This window comes from Hemicordylus capensis, chromosome 1, assembly GCF_027244095.1.
Source record: "Hemicordylus capensis ecotype Gifberg chromosome 1, rHemCap1.1.pri, whole genome shotgun sequence".
In the NCBI taxonomy this organism is placed as follows: Eukaryota; Metazoa; Chordata; class Lepidosauria; order Squamata; family Cordylidae; genus Hemicordylus; species Hemicordylus capensis.
The window spans coordinates 231905195-231917726 of record NC_069657.1 but is presented as its reverse complement, the minus strand read 5'-3'; the positions used below and the strand labels follow the sequence as shown (position 1 = coordinate 231917726).

The 12532-nt window shown below is 43.8% G+C and overlaps 1 pseudogene; it reads right to left on the bottom strand.

Annotated features, from left to right (window-relative positions):
* Positions 1-203: 203 nt before the first annotated feature.
* On the bottom strand, positions 204-3831 carry LOC128333173 (uncharacterized; annotated as a pseudogene).
* Positions 3832-12532: the final 8701 nt, after the last annotated feature.

Sequence of the window (12532 nt, the reverse complement as noted above, 5' to 3'; positions counted from 1 at the left end):
GGTTTTCTATGCTATTTAGTATGTGTTTGTTTGTTGTGGTCTTGTTTGTGTATTCTGCATTTTGTTCTTGTGTCTGTGTGACCTTTTTTTTTTTTTTGTCTTTGCAGAGAAGTTGGGTAGAACTTTGGGGTTGTTTTTGTTACTTGTGGCACATGCAGTTTGTGTTTTTGCTAGGGTTATTTTGTTGTTCCTGGTCCAAAGCTCTAAGCATGTTTTGTTGTTCTGCTGTCCTGTGTTTCTTTGTCTGTTTCTTTCTGGTTATTGTCAAATATTTCTGTGTAGACGCAGTTTGGGATGTCTTGTTGTGCTGACACGACGGTTAATGAGTCGAATGATCTGACTCGAGACAGGGCAACATATAATTGCCCATGGCTGAATACTGGATCTTTTAGGTAAAGGCATATTCTGTCAAAGGTTTGTCCTTGTTGATGGTCATTGCAAAGGACAATCTTACTGGGAACTGCCTTCTTTTGAATTTGAATGGCATATTTGTGTCAGAGGGTATTATTGGAATCCTTGGGATGAGAGCAATCTCATTGTTTTCAGAGTGTGTTATGGCTTTTGCTTCAATAATGTTGGGTTGAAGGCGTATGACTGTGAGACGTGTTCCATTGCACAGTCTTCTTGTGGGAGCTAAGTTCCTCAGCAGCATGATGATTGCTCCTGGTTTAATACGCAGTTGGTGTGGTGGCATGCCTGTTGGTGTAAGGCTGTTTAAGAATTCCTCTGGGTATGCCAGGCTATCTTCTTCTTGCTCACTTTCGATGGTGTCTATACTTTCATAAATGACTTCCTCTCCTGGCATACGTTCGAGGACACGGTTATTGAGTTCTAGGGACATGTGGTTTGTCACAGTCAGTATTGCTCTTCCTTTTAGTTGCTGTGGTGTGACTGTGGTGAAATCAATATCACCATATAATTGTTCCACAGGGTCCTGTATCACTGGGTAGCAGTTATTTGGTAAATGTGTTGTCTCTCCGTTCCTTCCGTCGCCTACTGCTAAGAGCCATGTTGCAAAGTCTTTTTCATTGTGCAGAGCACGCATGTTTTTGTTGAGTTTGATTACATGAATGTGTTTCCAGAGGTGGTTTTTTTTAAGCAGCTGGCTACGGTTAAGGATTTTGAACCTCTAATGATGACAGGGAGGATTTGTCAGAAATCACCCCCCAGCAAGATGGTTTTGCCTCCAAATGGTTGTGTGGATTTTGTGAGGTCTTTGAGGAGTCTGTCTACAGCCAGGAAGGCATGTGTATGTGTCATTGGTGCTTCATCCCAGACTATCAATTTTGTGTCTATGAGGTGTTTTGCTTCAGTTGTGTTTGGCTTTATGTCACATGTTGAGCTTGCATCCAGGATCAGTGGAATCTTGAATACTGAGTGTGCTGTTCTACCTCCTGGTAATAGTGTAGCTGCTATTCCCGTTGCAGCAACTGCTGTAGCCTGGTCTCCTTTGCCCCGGATAGTGTGTATGAGTGTTGTATAGACAAATGTTTTCCCTGTTCCTGCAGGTCCATCTAGGAAAAAGCAGTGTGGCTTGTCATTTGGAGTGTCATATATAGCTTGTAGTACTGTGGTGACTGCTCTTTGTTGTTCTATGTTTAGCTTGCTGGTGTGTATTTTGGCCTGTTCTTGCTCTCCCAGAATGTCTAAGGTGTCCTGTTTTTGAATAGCATCTGGTAGATGCAGAACTGGCAAATTCAAGTTCTTCAAAGTCATGCCATAAGTTTTTAACTGTGTTTCAATTTCAGCAAGTGCATATTGTGGGCCAGTGGCCTCTGAATATTTATGTACTAAATCTTCACACATGGCATGTTTGTCTTGGTTCCAAAGTTCAACCACATCTTCTGCTTCTCCAAAAGCACAGATTATAGCAAAGAGCATTCTAAGGGAATGCGGCATCTGACTCTGTTCTGCCTCAGTCAGTGTTTCATGTCAGTTTTTATCTCCTTCTAGAAGTCTGTGTGCTCTGCAGGTTTCTAGGTGACTGTCATAGAGTACCCCATGGACAGTTCTCAAACTGTCAAATCCAGTGCTACCTTTGGTTCGGGTGAGTAGCATGCGCAGATAGTACCGTTCTGAATTTTTAATGCTTACTACTGGCATTCTTCCAATAACCCCTTCCCCTCCGGGCTGTTGCCTCTTCCATTTTGTGAGGATCTTATCGAAGACGTAGTATTTGGGGATGTCTGTGTAAGTCAACTTGTTTGCTTCTTGGTCTTCATGATTCAGTGTGAACCAGGCAGTAAGCATGGGTTTTTTTTGGTAGATGCCATGGCAATGGCCTGCTCTTCTTGGCCTTCATGATATATCAATTGCTGGTGTTCTGGCAAATGAACTGGTAAGCGGATTATGGTGTGTGACTTCTCTGTTAGTGTAAACTCATTGATTCGCCACATTGTTTCTGGGGCGCTAACATATCTTCCATCCAGAAATGTTGTTATTTCATCATGTTCAAGTATGCCAGTTTGATTTTCTTGCTGTAGCTTGATTGATGCGGCATCATGCCCTTTGTACACATACTTGTAAAGGTACTTGACACTCTTCACAGAGGCACAGACTTCAACGTGCATTATATTTCTTCAAGATCCAGGGATTATATGGGACCACCCAGCGATTATCAACATCATATTTTCCAAGCCTGACTGGGGCTGATGTTTGCCTTCTGTAGAGAGGGTATCCGTTCACATTCTCCTCTGTGGTGTTCCGGAGGTCCTTGGGAAAGTTCTTGGAGCATGTGCTATCTTTCATGCAAGGTGCGTGTGGATTTAGTGTGCCGCAAGGTCCATGAATCATGTGCTTTGTTACAATTTTGTAGAGTTTTGGGCTGACATTTTTGGAGGGTACCTCTGCATGCACATATCTGTCTATATCATCTTTGGTTCTGATTTTGTTTTTTGAATCTAAGGTAAGCAGGATGTGAGCATGCGGCAGACCTCGTTTTTGGAACTCGATGACATAGATGTATGCAATGACCTGGCCAAAGATTTGGTGTTTCAAGATATCATCCATCATTTTGAAAACACGGACAATAATGTCTGGCCGGTGCTCTGGTCTTTGAGTGCCTTGCATGGCCTTACTTATCTCTGGCCAAGTTGGGTTGCAAGTGAATGTGACAAATAAATCTGGATGTCCAAATCTTCTGACTATGGCCATGGCATCTTGATAGTTTTGTTGCATATATCGAGGGCTGCCTTGGAAGGTTGATGGCAATATTATCATCTTCCCTGTTTTCAGGTGTTCATTTTTGGCACGGGTTTCCAGAGCATCTAAGAGTCCACGGTATTGCTCTATGCGTAAATCTTGTTGATTTTGTCTTAGGTAGTTCAGTCTTGATCCCTCAGTTCTGACATAAGCGTCAACAATGTATTGCTGGTATAATTTGCCACTGCTATGTAGGAGACTGAAGCTTCTCCATATTGCGAGGCGATAGGCAAAGTACTCCAGCTGTGTGACCTTCACTCGCTTAGCTGAGCGTCTTTCTTCAACATGGGCCATTCCAATATGCCATCCGCACTCGCCATGTGGGAAAAGCAGAGGATATACCATTGGGTTGGTGTTGCAGTTCATAGGTGAGATGGTTTGGCAAGTTTCTCCGATTGGATAAATGCAGATGTCTCGATTACTGTGTGGTTCACTGTCCTCACCGACAAATATTGCTGCAACCTCAGTGTAGGAACTTGGTGCGTTGTACCTTCTGAGGTCTAAGTTTGCTTGTTCCATGAAAATCATTTGGACTTTAGCTGTTTGCAAACTTTCTGTTAGTCTATGCATTTGTTCATAAGACTTTGCAAATGGGTTGATGTTTCTTAGAAGGGTATCCAGACTTTCCATTACTGTTGCTAAGCAGGCCGAGTTGTTCTGTAGGTGTTATTTGGTTGCTTCTCCCGTATCAAATATGTACAGTTGGCCATACCCTGCCTTGTGTTGTTCACTTGGGTAAAGTGGAGATACCTTGTGGTAGATTTGTCCATGAATATGGAAGCAGTATGGTCCTCTGCCTGGAGGTGTGTTTATTTCAGCTCCCATTCAAGCAAAAGCCAAAGCAGCATTGTATTCTCTGATATGCTCTCTGTAATTTTTTGCCTCTGTTGATTGTGTGAGAAGCAGTTCTTTGAGTAAGTCTGGTGGTTCATTAAGTTCTTTGAGTGTCACTTTTCCATCATGACAGCATTTGGTGTATTTTCTTGCACAATTGAGTTCATCTAACCAATAAAGTGCACCACAGTAATGGCAGCTTTCAGTTAGAGTTCCACAGTTATGTTCTTCAATGCTGTTTTCTGTATAGATATTTGTGGCATCAGGATGTTGGTCTAGTAATCTACATTGTTTTGCTTGTCTTTCTTTGATTAATCAATGTTCTCTGGATTCTAAACTCTCATCCCTCCTTTTTCTTTTTTGTGCCTGATTTTTGCATTGTCTTTTCTGTTCGTTGCGTGTGTTTTCTTTGTTAGCCTCTTTGTTGTAGTCTGCTTGATGATGTTTAGATCTTTTTTGCTTTATTTCCTCCCCCACTTTATGATCTGGTTTTGCTATTTTCTGTGTAGTGTAATCAGAGTCTTGTGTTGTTGTAGAAGGCAACTCTTTTTCTGTTTTCTGTCTTTTGTTAATCTTTTCTGTTTTTAGATTTCTGTCACATAGATTTCTTTCAGTTTTTCTCCTTTCTGCTTCTTCTGCAGATTCGTTTTTTCGCGCTAGTCTTCTTTTGGTATTATAGGTGATTTTATATGTTTTGGGGGGCATGTTTTTAACATGCTGTGGTTCTGTTGTGTTAGAAGGCAATTCTCCTTCTGTCCTCTGTCTATTTTTTTTCTTTTCTGCTCTTCTCTTTCTATCACTTAGATTCCTTGCAGTTTTTCTCCTTTCTGCTTCTTCTGCAGATTCATTTTCTTGTTCCTTTCTCTTTTTTTGCATCATAGGCAATGTAATAAGTTCTTTTTGCTCTCTCCTTCAACTGCTGTTGATCTTGCCTGACCTATCTTTGGTTGTCCAGGGGAAATATAAAGTTGAAATAGTTTATCAGAGTAGAGTCTCTCCGTGGCCTTTGTCAAAGTTGCCCCTAGACCAGGCCTGCTCAACTTCGGCCCTCCTGCAGATGTTGGCCTACAACTCCCATAATTCCCGGCTATTGGCTGCTATGGCTAGGGATTATGGTAGTTGTAGTCCAAAAACAGCTGGGGGGCCAAAGTTGAGCAGGCCTGCCCTAGACAAAGGGCAAAATCCATTTGCACTACCAATCACTCTCTGCAGTGGTTCCATTTTTTTTTTAATGGAGCAACTTATAGGGAGCAATCCTCCCAAAACCCAACATTTAGCAAGAGGAGGGTTGTCAAAGACTTATGGGTGCAACCTCCAGCCTCCCAGCCTTTTTTCTTTGGCAGGGAGCTTTGCAGCTCTCTGTTCTCACTGTCCCAAGGCGGGGTTTTTTGTTTTTTGTTTTAAAGAAATATTTAGGTGGACAGACTGGCCGCTGTTGGGCCTAATAGTCCCAGGAGTTTTGGGGGGCAGGAAGATTGGCAGTTGTTGGCCCTCACAGTCCATAGGTTATGTTTAAAGTTATTATTATTTGGTTGCCCAGACTGGCTGCTGTTGGCCTTTTCAGAGGCTTTTTTTTGGCGGGGCGGGGAGTCTGGCTGCTGTTGGCCCTCACAGTCTCAAGGTTTTTATCATTTTTATTTTGGTGGGCAAACTTGGCTGCTGTTGGCCCTTGCATTCCTTTGCGGGGGGGGGGGTTGTAAGAGAAGGGGAGTCTGGCAGAAAGTATCCATCTCTCCTTTTTTTGTTGTTGTGCGCAGAGTGGCTGCTGTTGGCCCTCACAGTCCACCCCTATTTTTGGAGGGGATTCTGGCAGCTGTTGGCCCTCACTGTCTGTTTGTTGTTGTTTTTTTAGGAGCAAGAAGTGATTTTTATTTTAGTGGGCAAACTGGCTGCTGTTGGCCCTTGCATTTTCTTTATTTATTTTTGGTAAGGGTTTGTAAGGGAAGGGGAGTCTGTCAGAGAGTCTCCATCTCTCCTTTTTTTTTTTTTTTTTTTTTTGTGGGCAGAGTGGCTGCTGTTGGCTGTCACCATTTGTTGTTGTTTTTTGAGGGGGGAGTGATTTTTATTTTGGTGGGCAAACTGGCTGCTGTTGGCCCTTGCAGTCCCCCCCCCTTTTTTTTTTTTGGTAAGGGAAGGGAGTCTCCATCTCTCCTTTTTTTCTTTTGGTGGACAGAGTGGCTGCTGTTGGCCCTCACAGACCACCCCTTTTTTCTGTAGGGGAGGGGATTCTGGCCTTCACCGTTGTTTGTTGTTGTTTTTTGGAGGGGGGAGACTTGCAGCTATTGGCCCTCAGAGTCCCTAGGGGTTTTTCCCCAGTTTTTGGTTTGAGGTCTTGCACTCCCAAGCTTTGTCTCCCCCACCCCTGCCCCTCAGTGTTTCCTCCCCTGCCTGTTCTCCTTCCCTTTTTTATACCCCAGTCTGCTTTGTGCACTCAGAAAGCACATCCATCTGCATCAGGTACAGGTAAAGCACATCTATCCTGCGTCAGGTACAGTGAGCAACCAACTGCAAAATAACTGCTGCCTCTTGTCTCGCACCTTGTCGTCCTGGAGCCCAACCGCCAACTGTCTCGCGCGGCCCTTCCCTAAGCGGCCAATTGCCGCCCTCATTTGTCTCGTGCCATGCTGCCCTCGTTTGCGTGCGGCCCTTCACTAAGCGGCCAATTGCCGACCTGGTTTGTCTCGCGCCATGCTGCCCTCGTTTGCAAGCCATGACTCTCACTACCAACTGCAAAGCTCCTTACTGCTTGCCCACTCTGCTTGTTTTACTCTCTGTCAATCTTCTCCGAGCAGCCCACCTGCAGCCACCGGCTTTTTTGATTCTTTGCCGCTGCTGTTCATTTTCTAGCTCCTTGCCGCAGCTGTCCATTTGCAGCCACCTTGCCGCTGTTGTCCTTTTGCAGCTGCCTTGGCCCCGCACCTTCCCCAAGTGGCCTGCCACCAGCCGTCCACTTCCCGAACGGCTTCCCGCCTTGGCGCCTAACTGCCTGCCGCCCTCTTCCTCCAGCAGCCCACTGACAGCCCCGCGCTTTCCCCAGCAGGTTCCCGACAGCCGCGCACTTCCCCAAGCGGCAACCTCCTCCGAGTGGTGCCTGCCAATCCGGAGAGTCTCCTACACCCAGCCAATCAGCTGGGTTGCCGGGACGCATCCCCACAGAGGCACGTCTACGGGGATTAATAATATAGATAAACAGTATGTTGAGCTCTCACTAGCAGAGGCGTAACTAGGGAAAACGGCGCCTAGGGGCAAGCACTGAAATTGCGCCCCCTGCACCCCCCAAAAAACATCTGACACGCATGTTTCAGAAAACTTCTATTTTTCCGTAATATTACCTCCAAAATTACAAAAATCCAATAAATAACCAAAACAACCAAAAATGCAATAAATAACCCAAAATGCAGAAATTACAACTCACGCTCATTAATTTTTTAATTAGCAAATTATGACATGCCTGAAAATCATAACTGGACCCTCCTTGCTTTCACGGATGCAAATTGGTCTATGATGCTATCAAAGTCAGTTTTGTCAGTTTTCTCTCTCTCTATGCTCAGCAGAGCAAGATCACAGAGTCTGCCTTGACCCATGGAAGCTCTCAGATAGGAAAGTATCAGCTTTAACGTACTGAATGATCTTTCACAGCTGGCAATGGAAACTGCAGTGGTCAGCATGATATGAATAGCAATGCGGAGGTAGGTTGGGGAAGACGCTCTCATCTCCATATTGAACTATAAATTCGAGAAGCTGTTCCAGTCTTGCTACTCTCATCTTGGTCCATGCTGCTAGCAACATTCTGCAGACCAAAATCTCATCATATAGCTCCACATCAACATCAGAGCTGTACAGTTTGCAAAATTTTCCACAGTTCTTCTTTAGGTTCTCTCTGTCAGCACTGTAGCACAGTGCCTCGATATCAAGAAGGAACCCAAACTTGGCATCAGTGTCATGCAGACGAGTGAACCTTTCGTCCAGTTCTCTGTGAAGACGGTCGAGTGTTCCCTTCATGACTCTTTCCATCTCCTCCATAGCTGTTAACCCAGCGTCTCTTGATTTCTCACCAGCCATTCGTTTCTTCCATCTCTGACGTCTTTCAAAGTCAACATCCCATTCTTGACAGAGACCAAGCCCTACATTGAGTGCCTCACTGACCAGCACTTCTCTCTCATCATCCAAACGATCCTGGAGGGCTTTCAAATCCACAGCAGCATTGTGGAAGTTCATGCTAGGATCCTGCAGCCAATTTTGAACACAGTCAATTCGAATGAGGATGTTATTCCAAAATCCTAGTAGAGTCAGAAAATCATGTCAACAAGCGGTTGCACAGCTGCCTTGCATCACTTCTGGTTTCAAGGTCCTCGTCTTCATCATCTATCATGTCCTGAATAACTTGAAGTATCTCCTCCAGGTGGTTGTTGACTGGCTTCACTGCTTCCGTCCTTGAACTCCACCTGGTTTCAGACTCTGACTTAACAGACACAGGCATGGCGTTTCTGAGTTTTTCCCAGCGCTGTGTTGAGCGAGAGAAAAACGCATAGATGGTGTCAAGGGTTCCAAAAAATGTCACCATCATCACATCCTGTTTGGCTGCATGTACACCCACCACATTGGAGTCATCCTTGTCTAGCTGAAGTGACTCCCTGTGTCCTCGCAAAGCCAGGTTCTGAGTTGCAAGGTATTTGATGCATTTAAGGATTCTTGTCAAGATATCGCGCCACCTCTGCTTCTCCTTCTCAATCTGTGACCGAAGTTTCGCATCAATGAGTCCTCTGTTTCCAGCTACATTTCTTTCCATTTCTTTCCACTGTGTGAAGCACTCCCGATGATTCTTGGCATTCTCATGAACACAAATCCTTTCAGGTGCTTTCCAGTGGTTGAATCCACTTTCCTGCTCCAGTGTTGACTGATGGTCTGACCGGGAAAAGAGAAGACAGCAGAAGCAAAATGCAGCTTCTTAGAAGGGGAATAGACCAGCCATGTGCAAGCCACCTCCTCACCATGACCACTTCCCAATCTCTTCCTGAACCAAGTCTTGTTCATTGCACAGTTATTTGTTGGTAGGAAAGGCCCCTCAGTGTTCTGGAAATACTTTGAACCCAGCTTTATTATTTCTGTTCTCAGTGTGTCAGGCAGAATTGGTCTTCCAGTATCCTTGTCAAACTGCAGAAGTCCAATGTCATGCCGATCAATCACTTCCGGCCTAACAGTTGGAGGCTCTTTGGCAGCATCTGGTTCACTGTGCGTTGTGTCCTCCTCGGGTTCAGTCTCATCAGCAGACTCGACATCGCCACCAGCTTCCCCTCCTATCACGTCCACACTCTCTGTGGCAGCCTCTTCATCTGACTGGACTGCCTCTTCCACTTGTGGCGGATGTGCACTTGATCCACCTTCAGATTCCGAAAACAATGGAGCAGGTGCTGGCGACTCTGTGGAAGGTGGTGTGGAGTTACTTGTTCCAGCCCTTGAAAAGAAGGGCATGAAGAACCTGCTACATTGTCCCCTTTGCTAAGCCTCCAACTTCCGCCTCTTCCATCCTTCAGCTCCACTCACCTTCTTCCGTGGCATCATGATGTTCAAATCTATAAGGGAATTTGTTCATTGTTATGTCAACATCCCACTCTTCCTCCAAGGAGCCCAGAGCAGCCCCACACCTATATCTGCATTGTGCACCCCTGGTTGCACATTAATGCTTTCCAGTATACTGGACTTCTTGAGAGCCAGCACACCCCAACACCTGTTTCTGCATTGAAATCAGGGGCGTAGCAAGGTTTTAGTGGGCCCAGAGACAAGATTTTAAAATGTCCCCCCTCTCACTGAAGCTCAGCTCATGAAGTAAAGAAATCTTCAATGAGGCTGAATAGTGGTAACAAAAAGCGCTCTCTCTCTCTATATATATATCTATATATATAAAACCTATGTGCCACAATAGAACATCATCCTAAATTATTTTTTAAAAGGTTTATTAAATTGTGGATGATGCAAGTCAATTAATAGTACTAGAGAAAGACATTACTGAAATGTTTCAATTAATTCATTTACAATAAATTACACTGCATAACATTAAATTGCATTTGACTTAGAAATGTTTGAATTACTTACATTAGAAGGCTTGTTACTAAGCGGTGGTTTGTGGTTGGTTGTGTCTGCAATTCTTCCAGTCAGCAGAGGTGCTATTATTGATTTTTGAGAGAAAATAGTAATTATTTTTATTATTTCATTTTATTTATTTTTACAGTTTATATCCCGCTCTTCCTCCAAGGAGCCTAAGTACTACATACTTAGGTTTTTCCTCACAACAACCCTGTGAAGTAGGTTAGGCTGAGAGAGAATTGTCTGGCCCAGAGTCACCTGGCTAGTTTCATGGATGAATGGGGATTTGAATTCGGGTCTCCCCGGTCCTAGTCCAGCACTCTAGCCACTACACCACGCTGGCTCAAAAGAGTGATGTACAAAGCAGAATACTTAACTAAAATGGTCCCCTGTCCCCAAAGGGCTCACAGTCTTAAAAAAACATAAGGCAGATACCAGCAACAGCCACTGAAGGGATGCTGTGCTGGGGCTGGATAGGGCCAGTTGCTCTCCCCCTGCTAAATACAAGAGAATCACCACTTTAAAAGGTGTCTCTTTGCTTACTCTCTTTCATCAGGAGTAGCTTTTCATGCAGATGTGAAGCAGCAGGATTCATCTGCCAAAATTCTCTCTATTACATAACTCTTAAAGGAATAAGACCCCTTTCCTCCTTTTCAGATGGTCATATTATCAGACAAATTTAGAAATTCAGTCCACTGATCTTTCTTATGCAATGTTTATCTGGCCTTGGTACAACCCCCTGGTTTACGCCTGCTCTCTTCCTATCAAGAAGGCACTATTTGCATCTATTTTAGTTTGATTGACACAATAAATGTTAGACCTTATGGAACTGTAACATCTGATTTCCTTTTGAGACCAACATCCTCCTGTTTTACCTGACAAAACCTTCTCAGGTCCTGGTTAAAGCTGCTTTGCTGTAAGGTCTTCAAACAATTTTTTCAGCTATGCTTGCACTTGCAATTTATCTTTGCCCAAAGATAAGACATGGTGAATGTTCAAAGTACAACTTAGTCTCTCTTAAAACCTTTGGAAATATGTTTTATTTGCTATTCATGTCAGATCTGTGTAACAACATTGCAGATTCTGAGGAGTTGATACAAAACCTCTGTGCCCCAAATAGGGTGGTACAATTTGCAACACCCAGAACTCCTCCAAAGGCCCAAATAAAGTTCCAAAAAAGAATGCAATGCAGCTTTTGTCTACCACTTTTAAGCCCAATTTATTTAACTAACAGTTATGCACTTGATGAAGTATCTTCCCTTGTATTTCCCTGGAGATGCCAGGGAGGGCACCTGGACCTGGAACCTTCTGCATGCTAATCCTCTTCCCAGAGAACAGCCCCATCCCCTGAGGGGAATATCTTACAATGCTCATATGTCTCCCATTGAAATGCAAACCAGAGTGGACTCTGCTTAGCAAAGGGGACAATTCATGCTTGCTACAAGATCTGCAAACAAAAATAAATAATCTTAGAGAAATGCCAGAGACACAAAGCTAAAACCAACTTTTCTATGCCTGTATACAAACATGTTGTAGAGAGGTGGCAACTGTCCTAGCTGAAGCACCTGTGTGGTGGCCAGTGAGCTCATTCACTCTTTAGAAGAGCCTCCAGGCTTGTGGGCCAAACATCAGAATTATGACTGTGAGATGGCAACTTCATAGTATAGTAGATCTCAGGCCTACATTACTGTATCAGATCAGAACAATATTCAGGACCACTCAAGCCATGAGGTTAGCTGCATCGTTGCCCCTCAGTTTTTGACATTAAAATGGGCAAAAATTCCAAATCACTCATACAATGTAAGAAATCCTGCCCCATGTGTTGAATGCAGTATGATTCCCAGTTTCATTGAGGTCTCATTACAAATGATCTCACATAAGTTAATAGTTTAATTAGCTGGGGCTTGGAAATTGAATTCATTTATGAATTAAGCTTTCCAAGTCAGTGAATTTAATACTCCCAATCCCTCCTCAGTTACAAAATGCACAGTGTGAACTGTGAAGTGAAACGGCATACAATACAGTGTCAAGTAACAGGGGACCATTAAATTAACTGAAAATTGTGATCTGTGGTGAGGGACTTTAATAAATGTAAGAGTTCATGTTTATCACTAGATATCATTTATTGGGATGGGATCAGGGGGAAATGCACACTCAAGAACTTTCAATGTATTGTGATAACTGACCATCCAGGGAAATGCTTAAATGAATGAACTTCAACAAGGAATTGTAAACTAAAGGAGGCCAACAGGGTTTTGGACTTGTATTTCTTCCAACTTTGCCATGAAACACAGTTGCAGCAGGAGGAACTAATGGTTATTTATTTAGAGAAAAAAACCCTTTTATTTTCTTTAATGAGAATAAAAATAGTGCCGTGGCGAGTGGATGGCTGGGGAGAGCAGCAAGGTAGTAG